General features: G+C 38.9%; 1 long non-coding RNA gene across 7 annotated transcripts in view; it reads right to left on the bottom strand.

The window, feature by feature from the left end:
• Positions 1 to 20757, bottom strand: part of LOC137201783 (uncharacterized) — a 59841-nt gene that overhangs the window by 19553 nt on the left and 19531 nt on the right. Inside the window, exon 5 of one of the 7 annotated variants that reach the window (XR_010932326.1) lies at positions 17639 to 17681. The exons of the other annotated variants lie outside the window; for them this stretch is intronic. This is a non-coding gene — a long non-coding RNA (uncharacterized lncRNA). The remainder of the gene's footprint in view (positions 1 to 17638; positions 17682 to 20757) is intronic. 7 annotated transcript variants of the gene reach the window in all.

The following is a 20757-nucleotide window of genomic DNA, read 5'->3' as shown; positions in this document are numbered from 1 at the left end:
CTTAAATAAAAATAGATGCAAATATAGTATGTTTCATATCATTCATTTTAGACCTCTAAGAGTTGGAAAAGCTCAACCTGGAGAAGAAACTAGTTTTATTGAGGGAAGAAACTACTTTCCAGTTTAGAAGAGGAGGGATTATCCCATTTCTGTAGAGGAAGCAATCAGGAAGATACAGAAAGAATGATCCTTGCCTAGCGCTAAGGCCAGAACTACTGTGAATATTGTACCAGATCTTGTAAAAACAGCCACTGTGCTGGCACTCACAGGCCTGGGTCATGGTGTGTTCAACAATAAAACTTTGTTCCAAAGGATGGAACTCCTTCAGGCCAAAAAGCTTTCACCTGCATTATTCCATTAACCTCACTGTTTTGTTATGGGAAATGTGTTTATTTTTTGAAATGACATTGAAATATATCCTTAAAAGAACACTTTAGGTCTCAACAAGATTCTCTTCTCTTTCAGCCAACACATTACCTTTTAGAAATCAACAGTCTACTTCTTTCTTTAAATCATCACATTTCAAAGCTGTAGCAGCTAATAAATGTTAATATAATTTTTCCAAAATTTTCCCTAAATTTCTATGCTGTCTTCTTTATCCTGTCTTTTCAAGGTAAAGGTATCTTTCCAGTTTTCTTAGCATTATCAGGATTATGGATTTTGTTCATTGTTAAAGTGCGTTATTTATGGACGTAAGTTAATGTAAATGCAAAAATATCTTGTATTAGTCACAAGCTGGCTGACTTAAATCACTCGCTCTTAAAGCAACTTTACTGCTCTCCAATCTGTTCAAATGCACGGAAATATAAATTCAGGATGATGTGGCTTCTCTGCGATGCTTTCTTTTCAGGCTGCAGTCTACATGACAGCGTTATATTTTATCCTTGCTGCTGTTGTTGTTCAATCTATAAAATCTCTCTTGAAGACCCCCAAAACAGCTTGTAATTTACTTTTACTTTTGGTGATTCACTGTTTTCAAATTGCCATCTCTGACCATATCCCTCTTCCAGGGGAATTTATGCAGACTCTTCTTTTTTTTTTTCCTTCTACATACTGATTTACGCTAACCTGAGCAATTTACCACTTCTACATCCATGTGGTAGCTCAAATAAAATGAGTTCCTGTGTTAATCCCACAGTAAACCTCGGTAATTCTCACATCACAGGAGTTGTAAACGTTTGTTAACAGAAAAAGAATGTTTTTCCCAAAATAGCTACATAACTCTTAAGACTACTCAAATTCCTAAATAATCCTTTTTACAAGACTCCCGCCAACTTTATTTTGATACATTAAACATGTGAAGCCTATTTTAAAAGGTATTTAACAGTGACTTCATCAAAACAGCTTCCTAGTTTTTCTCATAATGTCTTTTTTCTAAAGTTTTCAAACTGTTTTTAAGTCAACTTGAATAGTGATGAATGTGAGCTGCTATCAAAACGCTTAAGAAGCATTCTGCCAGACAAGATGGGCAAAAATGTTCTAGATCTGCTCAATCTGACATTAGAGGTCATGCAACTTGAAAAAATGAAATAACTATTTCCAACACTCATTGAGCCCTTCATTTTAAAAATAACTTCAGGGCTATTTCCACACTCTACATTTAATAATACAATTTTTTTAAAAAGGATGTTAGGCTCGGTGAAATCAGAAACTGATCTGCCACTTAAAGCTGGTGAGTCTATTCTTAATGGGCCTCTGGTAGATTTGGGATACTGATGATAGCAGTTTCATTTAAGAACTTCACTAAAAAGAATGACATCCGAAAAGGACTGCTGGGGAAGACAGGGAAGAGAAGACCGGAGTCTCCTGAGAAGAAAAAGAGAAACGATTTAAATAAAGTCGCTAAGGAGGAAGGAGGTGGTGAGACGCATAGACAGAAGAGCGAGAAAGAAGATTTAACGAAGACGTGAAATGGAGCGCAGAGGAAGGCAGACGCTAATGAGGAAACAAATGGGAAAAGGTAGTGTTTTCAAACAGGCATGCACCAGGAAGGGACGAGTTACGGCCTGGAGTAGCCCCAGTGCTTTCAGGTGAAAGAGATGCTCGCAGAGAACAGGGACAAGCAGTTTACTTCCAAGCTTTGGAGCAAACTAAAATTCCCTGCCCCGAGCCTCTCCCAGCCTCGGCCGAGCGCGGAGGCGGCGGCTGGGGAAGGGGCCTAGCCAGGAGCCAGGCCCGGCGTCCCGCTCCTCTGGGCTCCGCGGCCGAGGGAAAGAGGCGAGGATTAAGCGGGGAGAGGTCCCGGCCGCAGCTCGGCGGCACCCCGAAAACGGTCCGGGGCCTCGGCGGTGCCCGCGAGCCGTTCCCCCTGCAGCGGGGCGCCCAGTGGCCTTACCTGGGGCGCGGAGGGAGGCGAGGTCTAGGGCGTCCGCTCGCGCCCGCCGCAGAACCCCTCTGCTGCACTCAGCCCAGGCTTCCAAAGGAGGCGCGACCCTGGCTCAGCCGCCGCTTCCCCCTCGGGGTCTTGGCCACCGCCTCCGCCGCCTCCGGGGCTGTTTACACCGTTGGGCCCCGCACGCCGCCGCCGCTGCCGCCTTCTCTCCACCCTAGCGCCGTTGCCGATTCGGCCGCCGCCACCTCCTCCGCCGCAGCCTCGTCTCTCTGGAGCATCTTTCAGCCACCGAACTCTGAGAAACAGAGACTCCAGCCGCGCCGGCAGGAAACTCCCCCGCAACTGCTAGGGGGACGAAGCGGTCAGAACACCGGCGGCTTTTCCGCCATTGAGCAGCAGCCGCTCCGCTCCTTCTGCCTACGCAGACTCTTAACCCATAATTGCTTTACTCTTTACCTCTATTTCTGGGTTCTTAAATTAACTGTTACATCAGTGTTCTTCATTACTCAAATTATTTTTTCTTAGGAACTTTTCCTGGAAGTAAGTTCATGCTATTTTTGACAAGCAAACATTTGACTTCTGAAAGAATTCTTACAGAAATGGGTTTATATCCCAAATGCACCACCAAAAATCTTTGTGACCTTGCATAAACGTCCCTTACCATTTCAGGTGCTATCTTTGCTTGACTCCAAAGTGAACTGATTAAAACTATGAGCATCTAGCTGTTATGTACTTTTGTCTCAGTTTGGTCAATGAAACTCTCAAAAATCCATCAGATTTTCATTATTTTTATCATTAGCCTGTTTGTATAAAATAAGTTACCATTTATGGAGCCAGTGTTCTCCTTTATTCCGGCATCCAATCATTGTAAATATTTCTCATGGACACATTCTTAGAAGGCCTATGAATAACCTGGCCTCTTACTGATTCTCCCTTTTGGAGTCTTACTAGCCAGACTTCCCCAATAACTTTCAGAGAGAGTTTTCCCCCTTTCCGGGTCTTCTTTTTGACTTCTATACACCATAGAACTTTGAAAAGTCATCACACCAATACTAATATTACCACATACCCTCCAAAAAGCTCCAAGCTGTTTATGCCTATTCATTAAGTTAATACTTTATCAAAACTTGTCCAATTGAGTAGTTTTAGCACAGATATTTTACACATTTTAGCACAGACATGCTCTGTTTAAGGCTGACAGATCCATTAGGAATTAACTTTCTGGTACATTTTCCCTCTGACATTTTCCTCACAACTGCGTTTCCTCATAACTGAGCCATCAGTTATCTCTTGCCTATAGAAAGGCAGATAAGAGAAAAGAAAGCTAAATGAGAAAAGATATGTAAATAGACTAGCACAATATTGGACACATAATAAGTATTCAATAAATGATAGCAAGTATTCTTACCCTTATCCTCACATTAGTTTATATGTATTAAAAACTGATTACTGGACTCAACTCTTACTTCCATTTCTCATTAGATCCTCACAGAAACCTTGGAGGAAGCGAGGTTTTATCCCCATTTTACAGGTTGGGAGACTGCAGCCTAGAGGGCTTAAGTACCTTAACTGAAGTCATATAGTCAAGAAATAAGCCTATATTTGTCACAATCACTTGCCCATGCTTTGACGTGACACCACCACCCATCATTTACCCAGCTTCACCAAGGTACTACTAAATTTTTTACTCTTATTCTCCTCTCTTTGCTTCATACTACCATTGCCACCAACCCAGTCAAATTCACTTTTAATTTTCCAATGTTAGTGAAGGGAGTAGAAGGTGGAAACTGAGGTTAAAGGAGGAAACTTTAATGTTATTCAAGGATGACTTCATCTTAACTTCCAGCCTTCGTCTACCCATTCTCTGCTCCAGTCACACGCAGAGTATTTGCTATCTCTTCCGTAAGTCTTGACTTTTCTTGTCTTTATGCCACTTTTCTTTTCTCCATTTGCAATGAATCTCCCTTTCCCTTGGTTCTTCACCATTTCTTACTCCATACTCTCCATTAAAATTCAAATCTACCTTTAAAGCCCAACTCATATACCAGTTCTGTCCTGCAGTCTCCTGGATCTGCCAAGTCAGAACTAACCACTTGCTCCTCCGTGCTCCTGCAATGGCAATGATGTTAGAAGGGCGAGTGATTTTACAGCTCGCTCACCACCTGCGGGAAATATGTCCTATTTGCCCTTCCACATCCTTTCTCCACCCAACTCTATATGGATGGCTTGCATGGCCTATCTTAGTAAGTGTCCTTGCTCTGGCTTCTGTTTGGCTCACCAATGAAGAGTACCAATAGAAGATTGTAGGGAACGAAGGAGGGGAGTGAAGTTAGGGTATTAATTCTTGCCAAATTGTTGGCAGTTGGCTGCATCCCCCAGCTAACATATAGTGCTTCTCTGTGGGGCGTCACAGCATCTTTGGGGAGGACTCGCTCTCCAGCAAGCCCTCCTTTCTCTTTCATCTCCTATAAAGTAGCCATACTTTTACTGAACCCAGGGCACTACACTATCTCTTGATTCTCTACATTGGGCTCAATTTATCCTTATTGATGTACCCCTGATTTCCTGCTGAGACCCTGTCTGATGAACTTCGTAATATGCTCTTCTAAGCTGTTAATTTTACAAACCACATTATTACACTTATTAGAAGAATGTCTTCAGGATGTGTCAGTAAGCTCTGATTGGTGATAATGGTAAACAGCTAGAATTTATGGAACATAAAGCATGCTTTGGTTACTCTCTTGAGTACACCGTGTGCATTATTCTAATTAATTTAAATCACTATTAGCTAAGCAAGGCACACAGATGCTAAGAGGTTCCCAGAAGTAACTTGCTCATGGTCACTCCAGTGTCTCAGTAGTGTTTAGGACTCAGATCTGTCCAAAGCCTAAACCTTAAGTTCTAGGTCTAAGCAGTGGGTCTCAAACTTGAGTATGCATCAGCATCACCAAGAGAGCTTGCTGAAACAGGTAGTGGGCCCCACCCCCAGAGTGTCCAAGTCTGTAGGTCTGGAGCAGGGCCCAAGACTTTCACTTCTAAAAATTCCTACGTGCAGCTGATGTGCTGGTCTGGGTTACCAGACTTTGAGAACCACTAGTCCAGGCATTTTAGGTCCAGAATTTCAGGTGTTAGAATAATTTTCTGGTGATAAATGTCGAAAAAAAAAGCACTGCATTTTCCTGTTTGTAAGGAGGTAATAAATTCAATCTTAAAGAGTCAATAATGGGGCTAAGTATTTAAGAAAGAAGAGTTATTCTCCAGGAAGATGGGAGGAGATGGACATTCTAAGGACAGGAATGCCCTTTCAGGAAACTTGCAAAGGGAACAGAAAAATAACATAGTAAGATTCTGGTATCCAGTGTTCACAGAACATGAGTGGGATACTCTTGACTGTAAAATGGGAAGCCAACTTTTGCTCACCATATACATACCTTATTCAGTACAAATGTTTATTAAGAATCTCCAAAAGCTAGACACTAGGCATCAGGGCTACACTGATGGAGCAGATAAAGTGCCTGGCCTCAGGGAGCTTGTGCTTCAGATGATGTACATCAGCTAGACAGACTGAATGATGGATACTATGTTGGGTTCACACTTCGTCTCAAGAAAAAAATATATCCACAGACGTGATCCAGGAGTCAAATGGCAAAAGACCTAGCCTCAAAGTGAGTGTTAATTTCATTAAATGGTAGGTAAAAATTATTTTATATGCCGAGATAGGCTCTGCTTAAAAGACACACTATTCCTCCAAACGTATTATACAAGCCAGCTTATGAACCTGTGACTTTTTCTAGGAGAAATGTTGCCTTCTTTCCCAAGAAGGGAGCGGTAGGGGTCGGGGTGGAAATAGTTTCATCATCAGAGGCACAGTCTCACTACTACTGCTCAGCTCCAATTCGCAACCTTCTGAATGGTTTCCAGACTAAGTCATTTAGCAAAGTGATGAAGAAAAAATGGCCCATTAATCTTATGATGCGTGTTATAACTTAACTCTGGGTTTAGCACAGGAAAAATATTATTTGCATTGATTAGAAATATGCTTTATGGCTGCATATATTATTCACTCTGAACATTCTAAAATTATTAGCTGGGTTGACATGACGAACTGCACAGGAGTACTTCTAGATGACATCTCAATGTCATCTGTTACTCACATCATATAGGTCTAGGAATCAATATGTATTTTACTCAATATGAGATCTTATTCCAAACACCAAAATATGCCTGTTTTTATTCGATGGTTATCATCATGAAACTACCAGCTAAACATCATTTAGAAAATTCAAAGCAAGTAAATTACTGTATTAACTGTCCAACTATGATTATGACTTTCCTCCACTTAGAGCTGAACCTAATATAATGATCTGGTCAGTCTGACTAGGAGGATTTATTCATTAATTTACTCAAATGTTCTGAGGTATATTTTGAAGGACTTAAATTATGGTCTGCTTTGTAGGATCCAACAGTAAGGGTGCAGGTTTATCTCTTACAAGCTCTGTGACCTTGCCCAAGTGACTTAGCATCTCTGAGCCTCACTTTCCTAATCTGTAAAATGGAAACAATAATAGAACCCAAGTTGTAAAGCTGAAGGAAAAAAAAGTAATATGGTAATGTATTTTGGCACAAAAGAGCAGTTACGCTGATGGTCATTATTTGTGAATACTGTTGCTAAGATTATTGAAAACCTGTTGTGTCTTAGGTGCTGTTCAAGGACTAGAATTTTAAGACTGTTCTTCACCTTTATCCCAGTTTTACCTGCAAAGTTCTGCCATGCACTGGAAAAACATACTGGTATTTCTAGGGAAGGGGACCACTCAGGTGACATTTTTGTTTCACCAGGTATACAAAGTATACAAAGGTTATAGTGTATCTTTTAAGTCCTTTGGACGTCTAGTTACCTTTCACTAGAATGATTCTAGTAGATCCTGATAGATACCTGAGACAAGGTCAGGTCAGTGATGTTGGTACCTTTTCTGGCTTAAGAGCATAGGGCAGAAACACAGGAAGAGAGGTCTTCCTTTTCCACTCCTGTTACTAAGAACCCTCTCGAATAATGACAATCTGAAACAGATCACTACATTGTTGCGTGTTGTAGAATCAAAGCAGTGTACAAAGCAAAGAGCACTGGCCTCCATTATACTTGCATTTCACTCGAGATTCACTTTTCTAGACCGTGGAGAAAGCAGATGTTCCAACACTTTCCAGGTACTGGAATATTACAAGCTGGCAATCTCCACCACTGCATGTTTGATCACACTATTCCCTGCAAATGGAATGCTGTTCCATCAAGGTCAGATTGACCAGTGCAAATACCCGATTTTATCGTACGGTCAGAACCACATTAACTTACTGAAATTCTGCCCAGCTCAGGGTCTACCTTCTCTGTGAAACCTCCTGTGAGATCCCAAGTTACAAACAACTCAATCTTCTTCAGAAGACATTGTATACTATATAAATAGTAATTTACATATAAATATATGTATATGTATGTGTATTTCTTTGTTACATTAAGTTATAACTCCTGTGGTTTCTCTTCTTAACTAAACTGGACCCCCTTATCATCACAGTGGCCATGTACATCATTGTATCCTCCAAAAAATCCAGATAATAATATCATGGATTCAGTATATAGTTGTTTAATAGAAAACAATTAACTAACCACTGCAGAATACTAGTGTCTCTCAAGGTGTGTTCAGTGGATCATTAATCCTATGAGACAGTCCATGAAGGAAAAGATTTCAAATAAATTTGGGATCTGTTGTCCACTACATCTCCTTATCAGAGACTCATAATTCACAAGACTTGTAAAAAGCTCTGTAGCAAAGAAACTGTTGACTTAGTTTGACCCAGTATTTCTCTTGCAAGAGTATCAGTTCTGGAGGTCAAGGACATTTTCCACCTCTAATACAACATCTCTACTGCCTAGTAGAGTGCCTGGCACTTACTAGACACCTAATAAATATTTGAATAAGTTTCAACATACATTCCCCTTTTAAGCTATAGAAGAAAAACACAGTATATAGTAGATTTTGATTTACTTGGGGAGAATAATAATATGAATAGATAAATTTACACAAATCATTTTTTAAAGTATATATATTTGATAATACTTTTTTCCACAAATCTACACAATTGCACATTTAGTGGTGATAGTACACGAACTACATTTGCTTCTGAAAACTTGCTAAGAAGGATGGCTACTAAAAACTACAACTTGAACCCAAAACAATTGATTTAGTTCATTGGTCCCCACTCCTTAGCAGTTTTAATATAGAAGAAAATAGACGCATATATTTCTTTTCTGCCATAATATGACATCATATAAGGAATGTGATTTTATTAGCTAGAAATAAGATTTGCTTTTGTTATTTTAGTACATTTGATCACATAAGAATAATTCTAGATTTTTTCCCCTCCTGTGACTCTCATAGCATCCCCATCTAAAATAGACTTTGGAGATTTAGATCAAATGTCATATCAATTGTCCTAGACTGCTTACTATGTGCTTTCACTATAGATTTTAATGTCAATAGAGAAAGGAGAAGGAAAAGTCAGAGGGAAATGAAACAGGTGTATGCAACACCCCTCTCTACTACCGACATTTCTCAGAATTCTGGGGGAAGTTGCATCTATAAGTGGAAAGTTTTTCACCATGGAACTCACGGTGGTTGAACTTCTCATGAAGAATTTTTTTTTCACTACTGAAGAAAAATATGTTTGATTTTACCATAACTGAAAAGTTCTCCTGTTTCTACTTCTGAGGTTTGCCCTCAAGACTACTGTTGACCTAATGGAAGGGACTCCTATGCATGGAGGAAAAAGTGCACCATTCGAAGGAAAAGCTAAAGGAGTGGTATTCAGGTAGCTCCTCATTCCACCAATGAAAACATACACATAGGTTTTCCACTTTACACCTCATTTTCCACCTTATTTTCATGATTTTGAAATGAATATGTAGGGTCTGATGAGTTTGTCAATAGTCTATAATTATTAGTGTTATTAAAATAGAATACAAATGATAAGCCATATGTAAAAATGCTGTGTGAATAAACTGCTATACCCCAAATAATACAAATGAGTGAATGGCAGTAAATGCTAAGAGGGATTAACAACATAAAGGATATTAAAAAAATGATGACCGTATTTCATATTTATGTGTCTTTTTCTCTCTCACTCTTTTTTTTTTTGCGGTCCGCGGGCCTCTCACTGTTGTGGCCTCTCCCGTTGCGGAGCACAGGCTCCGGACGCGCAAGCTCAGTGGCCATGGCTCACGGGCCCAGCCGCTCCGCGGCATGTGGAATCTTCCCGGACCGGGGCACGAACCCACGTCCCCTGCATCGGCAGGCAGAACACTCAACCACTGCGCCACCAGGGAAGCCCTTCTCTCTCACTCTTACTCAACTCCTAAATAACTAAGAGAATATGCTCATAAATGGTAAGCATGTTTTGGATGTTCGATGTGTGTTTGTGGGAAAGAACAAAAAAAAAACTGCCTCAATTAGGTCAAATATCATACAAGAGATGAATGAGATTAGAGATGGGATTGGGATTTGTGTTAGTTACTCAATAGCTAACCAATCACAGATATGACAGTGTAGTGCAATATGCAAATATACTTTTAAACAACTTCTCTTAAGTTATCTACTGTCTGTAAAGACAATCACACTCAACTGCTCTGCACTTAACCCCAGAGCTTCTGAGTTAGAATCTGTTAGAAACAGGTACACGTTTCATTGCTTTGGCAACATTTACATGGCTCTGCATCAGGCAATACAACTGCTAAGATCACACGCTGGGAATTCAGGAAAGGCTAGTGTCCAGTTCTGGTCGTTCTACCACCCAACTGTGATCTAGGGTAAATTCCTGATGGAAAAAAAAAGAAAAAGAAAAACCCTGAAGATGCTGAAACAGTATTTCCTACTTCACAGGGTCGTCATGGGGATAAAAGGTCATTAGGATAAAGTGCCTCTCACCCAGGAAACACTGATAAATGCTACTGATGCTACCATCATCATCATCATGACTGATCAAGAACATATTGCCACATGGAAATTCAACATTCCCTGGGCCATTCACAACTTTCCTTTAAAGGACTCATATTCTATGTGGGGTCTTAACACCTTCAAATAACAGAAAATACAAGTCTTTACGCCTTTTTTTCTGTAGCTAATTTTGGCATCTTTCACCTCTGTCCACTTAAGTGTTGGTTTAGCATATTCTTGTCACACAAAGAAGCTACTTCCCAAAGACAGGAACAATGTGTCAAGTGACAAAGACATTGAGTGAAGTCTTTCACATCCTAGATTGTCCACGGTACAGCTCAGCTGGTCTCTGGGTTGGAAGGCCTGGGTCTACTTTGCTCGTCTGTTACAGGGGAAGGGACATGGTCCTTAGCATGTGGTCTGTGAAACAGAGGCAGCTGCGGGTAGAATTATAACACAAGCAGAACTGGCTTCAATTCTTGCTTCTTAGGTCTTTTTCTTCTTGTTCAGCTGTTCAAGGAACCTGCCTGCCCTCTGTCCCTGCCAGGACGATGTTACATCTGCCTGGATAAGTAGGTCACCATTGTATATCAGGAAAGGTCTTATTTGTAATCATCAGGAACCAGATACGGCTAATTTGAGCAGAAAAGGAAACTTTTGGAAGTTTATGGTTAGGTCTCAGTAACTAGAAGCAGACTAAACAACCGAAAGCCAAGGCTATGCTATTGCAATTATAGGATCAGGCCAAAGTGATGTTATAAGTCCTAGCTGGCCTTGCTACCAAGCAGGAACAGGAAACAGGAGGTTGACCCAGCACTGCTGGCCTTGCTTCTTTACATCATTTATTTGTAATTCAAAATCCAAGAGAGGGGTGCAGTTGGCCAACCTGAGGTCGCCCGACTGTTTTCCATCTGTAAGGGAGACTGAGCATGTGAGTAAACAGTGTATCTGACATGTTCAGCTTGTATAACGAGAGGAAGGCTCTGTTTCACACCAAGACCCACAAAGTGGAAAATTCCCCAAAGACAAAGGAATTTCAGATCAGATGCTTGGAAAGTTAAAAACAACAACAACAAACAAATGCAGATGTGGAATTAAAGAAATGGAGTCATTAAGAACCTATATGTGGAGTGATTCAGACCTGAGTTCACATCTGGAGCAAGCTACTCAATCTTGCTGAGCTTCAATTTTCTTTAAAGGAAACAACGTGGAAGATGATATCCACATGTAACCTGTGGTACACATGAAGGAGGGTAGTACAGTATATGATGCCTGGCACATCCTATGCATTTTCTAAAACTACCAGTAGTACTATTATTATTGTTACTTATTATACAATTTATTGTAGAAATTAACAGAGAGAGTATTAATAAATGTTAATACAGTGCTAAGTGTCACATTTATGATCTCAACTAATTATCTGTTGATTCAACAAACATTCCACATATCAGAAAATAACCTGTTAGTGTGTATATATATATATATATATATATTTTTTTTTTTTTACAGAAGAAAAGAAACCCTGAGGCTTAGAAAGTGTAAACAATGTACCAAAAGTCACTCATTTAAGAGGTAATGGAATATTATTCAGCCTTAAAAAAAATGAAGGAGATCCTTTCATTTGTGACAATATAGATGAAACAGGAGTGCATTATGCTGATGAAATAAGCCAGACAGGATAAATACGAATGATATCATTTATATAGGGAATCTAAAAAGAAAAAAAGCCACACTCATAGAAACAGAGTAGAAAACTGGTTGCCAGGGGCTGGGGTGTGGGTGGGGAGAAGGGGGGAAGACTGGTAAAAGGGTACAAACTTTCAGCTGCAGGATGAATAAGGTCTGAGGATCTACTGTATAACATAGTTACTACAGTCAATAATACTGTATTGTATAACTAACATTTTCTGAGAGAATAGAACTTAAGTGTTCTCACCAAAAAAAGAAAAAAAGGAAAAAGGTGTCATGAGCTGTTAGATGTATTAATTAACGTGATGGGAAGGATCCTTTTACAACAGATATGTATATCAAATCATCATGATATACTCTTTGACTATCTTACAATTTTGTCAATTATACCTCAATGAAACAGAAAAAAAGAGGTAATAAAGATGAGACTCCAATCCAGGATTATCCAGCTCAAAAAACTACACTCTTAACCATTACAATATAGTATCCATCCATATGTTGTAACTGTAAAATGCTTAACACAAAGGAAACGTTAAATAAATGGTATTTATTCTAACTCTAATGCTTACTAGATATTAGTTATGTGGTATGCTTTACATCTAACTACAAGGGTATAAGGTGCAAATTCTTGCTACAGAACATAAAAGCCCCTGTGGTACCCTGTAGGATAAACACAGTACCTGTAAATCTCTCATCTCTCAACCCAGAGTCTCCTCAAGTTGGAGGTCTTTACCCCCTTTATAATGTGGGAATAATGCCTTTCCCACATTTGCACTGGGCATGAAAATCCATACTTCCAGGTGTATACTGAACCTCCACTTAGCTCCTCGTCACCTTGGAATCACCAGACCAAAGATCATTTATTCCATTAATATAAATGATGTAGGGTTAGAAGTACAGAATATACAGAGAGTGTTGGAGGAATCCAAACAACAAGTCCTCCACTCTCAAAACAAATTTTAGAGTTCCAAAAGTAAAGAGCAATGTTTGGAAATAAAACTAAAAATGAAACTAACATCTACAATTAGCCAAGTATTTGTTATGGGCCAGGCTACTTACTAGGCACTTGATAAACATTACAGCTCATCTTCCTGCAGTCCTTCAAAGTATATAATATTGTTTCTATTTCATAGAGAAGAAAATTGTATCTAAGCAGGTTAGTGATTAGCCCAAGACCACAGGGCTAGGCTGTAAGAAAAGAAGGCCAAGTTTCAGTGGTCAAAATGGTGATGGATGTTATAACTAGAAGATTACGGCTAATCAAATAAAAATATTCAAAACGGTCCTAATGTATTATTAGGATTTCTTTAGAATAACTTGGGTGCCTTAGTGAATACAGTAGTGGTAGGCACTACAGTCTCTTTAATTTGCTAATCATACAAATCTACTTTAACATTCTTGGTGACAAGGAGCTAACTACCGATAAGACAGCTTCTTCAGTTTTGGGGCTACTCCAGGGTGAAATGCCGGAACGTCTTACTGCCTGCAATGTTACCTAGTTCTACCAGGGGGAATAAAGCAGAACAAGTAGCCACTGTTCTTGACAAATGGATACAGTTTCAGTTTTTCAAAATATGAGTGTCAGATTCATTCATTGTATCAGATAGATCTGTCAAATGGCTTTGCCCATTTACTAATGGATGGCACACTGCAGACACACGTTGGGTCAAAGGACTCAATGTCACCTCATTGATACTGTCATCAATATAATTTGTATTGGCATTTTGTCTCACCCTGACTTTAAGGACTATGTGAGGAGATCCAAGTCTCCAGACCATGGACTGATCACCTCTGCTTGACACAGTATTCTCTGCTCATTTCCAGAGGGGACCAAGGATGAGCTCTTGTACTTCTGAGTCTATTCACCCTACCTGGCAACACATACTACCTGGGCTGACTGGATCAAGCAGGAGCCCCAGAGTTTAAATTTCCAGCTGCATTGGAGGAAACAGAGTCTATGCCCCAATCCCATAACCCCTCACTTCTTACTGCTAGCCTATCCTAGGCTGTTCTTGCTGATAGGAGTACTTCATGCTAAAAATTAATTTTGCTTACCTGATGGCAGTCACACAACCTCAAATGCCATTTTTATAAATAAGGCAACCACCAATGGAGTGTGATTTAGGGTTTTTTCTTCTGTAGACCCTGCCTACCCTATAAAATCTCCCATTACTGCATCATGGAGACTATAATCCCTTTCCGAGGGAATAGATTCTTTCCAACCATAAGATGAAATAAGAACTTACATTTCTGTACTGTCCAAAAGGAAATAAATTGATTACAAAATGCAGGAGAATGACTGATTTTCCACATTTGTTGTGTTCATTAAAGGGTTTTTGAACAGACTTGACAGTATTAAAGAAGTTCAACACACACAAAATAAAAATTAATAAATGAAGAGAAGAAAATTGCATTTACAACAAACAAAATAAACACATTGATATATAAAAGGCTGTTATACATCGATGAAAAATGGATGTCATAAAGTCACAAACTAAAAAGTATTAACAGCCAATAAAGATATGAAAATATGTTCAACCTTGCTATTATTAATCAAAGAAATACAAATAAAATAATTCAGGTGTCATATTTTACTGACTAGAATGACACAGTTTTAAAAAACTTGATAATACCGGTATTGATATTGATAATACTGGTACTGATGAGTGTGTGTAAGAAACCACACTGGATGTTAAATTCTTGGTAGAAATAAAAAGCACGGTAACCTTTCTGGAAGACAATATGTCAGTATGTACCAGAACTGACAACCAGCCATTCAAGTTCTAGAAGTCCATTCTAAGGAAATAAACAAATGCTCAAAGACATGAACAAGGATGCTTGTCTCATTGCTTAGCAAAGCAAAACAGGAATAATCTAAATGTTGAACAGTAGGGACTGGTTAAGTAAATAATAGAATGCTGTTCAACCATTAAAAATGATGCTGCAGATTTTTATTAGGTGATGAGTAATCATACTTATATTACTAAATAAAAATGTTATAGAACTGTTTTGTAGTTTGATATAATAATTAAAGGTATTTTACACTTGCATTGTATTTATATGCACCCCGTCACAAAAAAGTTTCCAAAGATACCCTCAAAAATGTTACAGAGATGATTTATCAGAAATGGGATTTTGAGTTATTCTTCCTTTTTTCTTTAAATCCTTTCAATTTTGGAGTTTCTGCAATGAGCCTGTATTATTTTTACAATTAAAAATATTTAAATTTACAACAAAAGGATCTAAATTCCTCCACTTTTCCATTTATTTTCCACCCTGACTCAGGACATTTGTGTAAAAAAAAAATCAGCTTATTTTCTCTTTTGTATCAATCTAAATTTACTTTTCATAAGTTAACTATTTTAGTCTGGCAAAAGTTTCACACAGGAAAATTGTTAAGGTCTGAGTATTCTATTACCTTTAAAAGCACTGGAAACTTTGAAATTCTTTCTTTCAGAATTTTCATATAATACTGAAAGGCGGGGGGGAGATAGAAAAATGAAGGGAAATAGACAGTAGTAGTCAACTTCAATTAAGAAAAAGCAACAAGAGGCAGTTTGTACTCTTTTGATACGGCAGAAGCCCCATGTGTCAACTCATGCTAAAAAATGTATATATACACACACATATATATGTTTGTGTGTATTATATGTATATGTGACACACACACATAATTAATCCACAGTCTTAGGCTAATCACTCATTGTGGCAGAAACAACGAGCTGTTGACTACACTTTAATTAGCTCCTCCAGCCTGTAGAGGCATCACTAGGACCAAGATAGGAACAACATTCTCCATCTCCGCTTGCATCTGGGTATGGTTCTATCCCAAAGAACGTGACCAGAGGTGACCTGAAGAGTTTATGTCTGAAGGATAACGAGTTGATAATTGTAGCTTGCAGCTTCCTCTCTCCTTTCCTTTTTAGGACAAACGTAGAGCCACTTGATGAAGGTGGTGGGTCCCTGAATAACTGAGCAGAAAACTGACCCTCAGACCACCAAAGCCCATACTACACTCCTGAGTGAGTGAGAAATGAACTGTCCATGTGTTGCTCCACTGAGGTTTAAGGTTTATTATTTAGTGTTTAACTAACGCATTTTTTCTTTAAACCTCAGTTGCCTTCTCTGTAAAATAAAGTCTTTGAAAAGGATCCACTGGAAGTTTTTTCCATTGCTTATGTTTTTATCTTAGTTTTTAATTCTCAGAAACATTGCGCGCATTTTACCTTCTAAGTTAGTAAGTCTACTTTTTTTCCCACAAAGACGGGTTCTTCAAGTGATGGAGAAGTCATAGCAGACTGTTGCTTCAGTTTAAGATACGCATTCACATATGAGATGAGAAGGGTGAGGACCCAGAGAAACGCCTTTGACAGAGGGGAGTGAGAGCATACTGAAGAATGTTTAGTAATAAAGAATTCAGATGGGAGAAACGGATGGGTTACATCTAACAGACTTGCTCAAAGGAATTCTGGAAAGGCAAATATGTGAAAATGTATAGCAAAGACATGAAATGCCTTTTGGTCCCTAAATGGATTTCATTTCAAAGACGTGCATGTTGCAAATACATGTACCATAACACTTCTCTGTCCACTTCTAGAATTTTCTAAAGCCTGACAGAACATCTGCAGAGAGAGGATGTCATTCCAAGATAATCGACTGCGAGTTACTAAATTAAGATAAAAATGTCCTTAACCTTGAACAGTTTTTAAAGAGATTTTAGAAGAAAGGAGCCCTCCAGGGGGTTGTATAACTATATAATTGTACCCTTTCTAAAAGGCTATTTACAGATACATAATGTTTCCCCTCCATTCTTTAAAGTAAAATATAGGATAAAAAAATAGTTTGGGGATAATATTTGTTTGGGACAGCAGGCACTGCTAATCAGTACCACTCTCTCCTTATTCCTTACTATCAGAGCCCTGGTTTAGGAGACCCCATTATCCTTAAGGCTAAGGTGGCCAGTTTAAAATCCGAGCTGATGAGATCTAAGTGCAAGTCTGCTGACCATCTGTGGTAAAAAATTTGCTCTCTGAGTTAGACACTGCCTTTTTTTTCTTACTTAATTTCTGTTTTTTTTTCCTTTTCTTTCTTCCTGCCCAAATTGTTGGAACACTATTGGAGATTCTGGGGTCACTTTGAAGCTATGTGGACGTGCTAGAGATGTGGAAGCTGGAAGAGCGAAGCAACCCAGTCCCCTGGTGATGCCCTTCAGCAGCTGGACTAACGCTAGAGGGACTATCTCCAAACTTCCTGCTACCCGTGGAAAGTAAGGTAAATCACTCATTCACTTTCTGTTACCTACTAACTGATCCAGAACTCTAACCTCAGGGTTCTAGAACCCTTCTCAGTATCCCATAGTCATACTCATGTTCCGGACTCCTGATCATCAGACTTGCTTATAGCAGATGTATGGGGAGGGTGGGCTCTTCTGGAAGCCCTCATACTTCCTCCCCTACCCCCACCACACACAAATAATGATCTTTATGTCCACTCATCCTTCTATCTACACTCAGAGGCCAGGGCCCCCAGGAAGGCTTCACTGACAACCCTTTACTCCTCTCTACATGCAGAAAGGGTAGAGGTGTGGGCTCTGGAATCAGACTTCCTAGACCTGAATTCTTAATCTGTTACTTACCAGTTTAGGACATGGGCAAAGTAGTTACCTTCTCTGGACACCCCTGTAAAAGAGGAACACTAAGTAGCACCTATGTACCTTACTGAAAGGATTAAATGAGCAAATGCAGGTAAAGTTCTTATAATTTTTTCTCGGGTCAATCAATTCTAGCTGCTATTGTTACCTTTGACTAATTTAGGCCAGAGTCCCTTTGCCCTCCTTTGGTTCTCTGGGCCCGTCTCATTCACAACACACACAACCGCATACTGCAGAGTTTTGAAAGGTGGTTCTCAAAATGTGGTCCCTGGGCCAGCAATATCAGCCACACCTGGGAACTGGTTAGAACTCTGGCACTGGAGCCCAGCAATCTGTGTTTTAACAATATTCTCAGGCAAATCTGATGCACACTAAAGGTTGACGACAACTGAGAACATCTGTCTCAGACTCTCCTGGAGGCATTCACCAAAAATAGAGTTACAGGACCTTACACCTGACCAGCTGGAGAAGGGGTCTAGTAATTGCCCTGGTTATCATGCTTGTCGTGATTTTTCAGCACATAAATGTTTGAGAATCACTGCCATTTTGAATGTGTGTTTCACTTGTCTGTTTTTCCAGTGGACTTTACTTCCTTACAAGGAACGTTTGTGAAGATTTGTTGCTGTTGTTTGCATTATTAGTTTTATTATGCTAATTCTAGAATCTCTGGTGCATAGTGCAATCTCAGGCAGGAAGTAGTGGCTCATTAAAACAGGTATCCCAAAAGTCTTAGTAGAACTTCAAGATTAATTCCTTCAGGAAGAGGTAAAATTGTCATTAGATGCAGATGATATGATACTATATATAGAAAACCCTAAAGACTCTACATGAAAACTACTACAACTGATAAACGAATTCAGCAAGGTAGCAGAATACAAGATTAACATACAGATATTGGTTGCATTTCTTTATACCAACAATGAAATATCGGAAAGGGAATGTAAAAAAACAATGCCTTTTAAAATCACAACCCCAAAAATAAAATACTTAGGAATAAACATCACCAAGAAGGCAAAAGACTTATATGCTGAGAACTGTAAGACATTAATAAAGGAAAGTGAAGATGATTCAAAGAAATGGAAAGACATCTCATGTTCTTGGGTTGGAGGAATTAATATTGTTAAAATGCTCATACTACCCAAAGCAATCTACAGATTTAATGCGATCCCTATCAAACTATCCATGACATTTTTCACGCAATTAGAACAAATAATCCTAAAATTCATACAGAACCATAAAAGACCCAGAATTGCCAAAGCAATCCTGAAGAAAAAGAACAACGTTGGAGGCATAGCCACCCCAGACTCAGACAGTACTCCAAAGTCACAGTAATCAAAACAGCATGGTATTGGCACAAAAACAGACATATGGATCAATGGAACAGAATACAGAGCCCAGAAATAAACCCACACACCTCAGTTAATCTTTGACAATTAATCTTTGACAAAGGAGGCAAGAATATATAATGGGAAAGAGACAGGCTCTTCCGCAAGTGGTGTTGGTAAAGTTGGACAGCCTTATATAAACCAGTGAAGTTAGAACACATCCTTTCACCATACACAAAAATAAACTCAAAATGTCTTAAAGACTTAAACATAAGACATGACACCATAAAACGTCTAGAAGAGAACAGAGGCAAAATATTCTCTGACATAAATCATACCAATGTTTTCTTAGGTCAGTCTCTCAAGACAATAGAAATAAACATGAAAATAAACAAAGGGGACCAAATCAAACTTACAAGCTTTTGCACAGCAAAAGAAACCATAAACAAAATGAAAAGACAACCTACAGAATGGGAGAAAATATTTGCAAATGATGCGACCAGCAAGGGCTTAATTTCCAAAATATACAAACAGCTCATACAACTTGATGACAATAAAAGCAAACAACCCAATCAAAAAAATAGGCAGAAGACTTAAAGAGACATTTCTCCAAAGAAGAAATACAGATGGCCAATAGGCACATGAAAAGATGCTCAACACTGCCAATTATTAAAGAAATGCAAATCAAAACTACCATGAGGTACCACCTCACACCAGTCAGAATGGCCATCATTAAAAAGTCTACAAATAACATATGCTGGAGAGGGTGTGGAGAAAAGGGAACCCTCCTACAACACTGTTGGTGGGAATGTAAGTTGGTGCAGCCACTGTGGAAAACAGTGTGGAGGTTCCTCAGAAAACTAAAAATAGACCTACCATATGATCCAGCAATCCCACTCCTGGGCGTATATCCAGACCAAACTATAATTCAAAAAGACACATTCACCCTGATCTTCACAGCAGCAATATTCACAATAGCCAAGACATGGAAACAACCTAAATGTCCATCAACAGATGAATGGATAAAGACGAGGTGGTACATATATACAATGAAATACTACTCAGCCATAAAAAAGAATGAAATAATGCCATTCGCAGCAGCAACATGGATGCAACTAGAGATTATCATACTAAGCAAAGTAAGTCAGAAAGAGAAAGACAAATACCATGATACCACTTATATGTGGAATCTAAAATATGACACAAATGAACCTATCTATGAAACAGAAACAGAATCAGAGACATAGAGAATAGACTGGTGGCTGCCGAGGGGGAAGCAGGTGGGAGAGGGATGAACTGGGAGTTTGGGATTAGCAGATGCAAACTGGTATATATAGATTGGCTAAACAACAAGGTCCTACTATATAGCACAGGGAACTACATTCAATATCCTGTGATAAACCATAATGGAAAAGAATATGAAAAAGAATGTATATACATATGTATAACAGAGTCACTTTGCTGTACAGCAGTAATTAACACAACGCTGTAAACCAAGTATACTTCAATAAAAAATAAGTTAATTAAATTTTTAAAAAGATTAATTCCTTCAGAAGAACAAGTACTACACATTCACAAAAAAAGCACCCTTTGAAAGTTTAAATTTTTGAATTTCTTTGCCACTTCCTTAGTTTTGATCATCTTGGACAATATATTTTTAATATTGACTTTTAAAAAGAATTGTGTTTCAGTGTTTGCTATCCCTTAGAGAGACAGAAACAGATAAGTACAACTAAATACTTATTTTTCAGAAGTCTCAAAAGTATAAGGGAAATGAAA

The sequence above is a fragment of the Pseudorca crassidens genome, chromosome 11 (genome assembly GCF_039906515.1).
Source record: "Pseudorca crassidens isolate mPseCra1 chromosome 11, mPseCra1.hap1, whole genome shotgun sequence".
NCBI classification, from domain to species: Eukaryota; Metazoa; Chordata; class Mammalia; order Artiodactyla; family Delphinidae; genus Pseudorca; species Pseudorca crassidens.
Note: the sequence above shows the minus strand (reverse complement) of the source record. Positions and strands in the feature narration are given on the sequence as shown.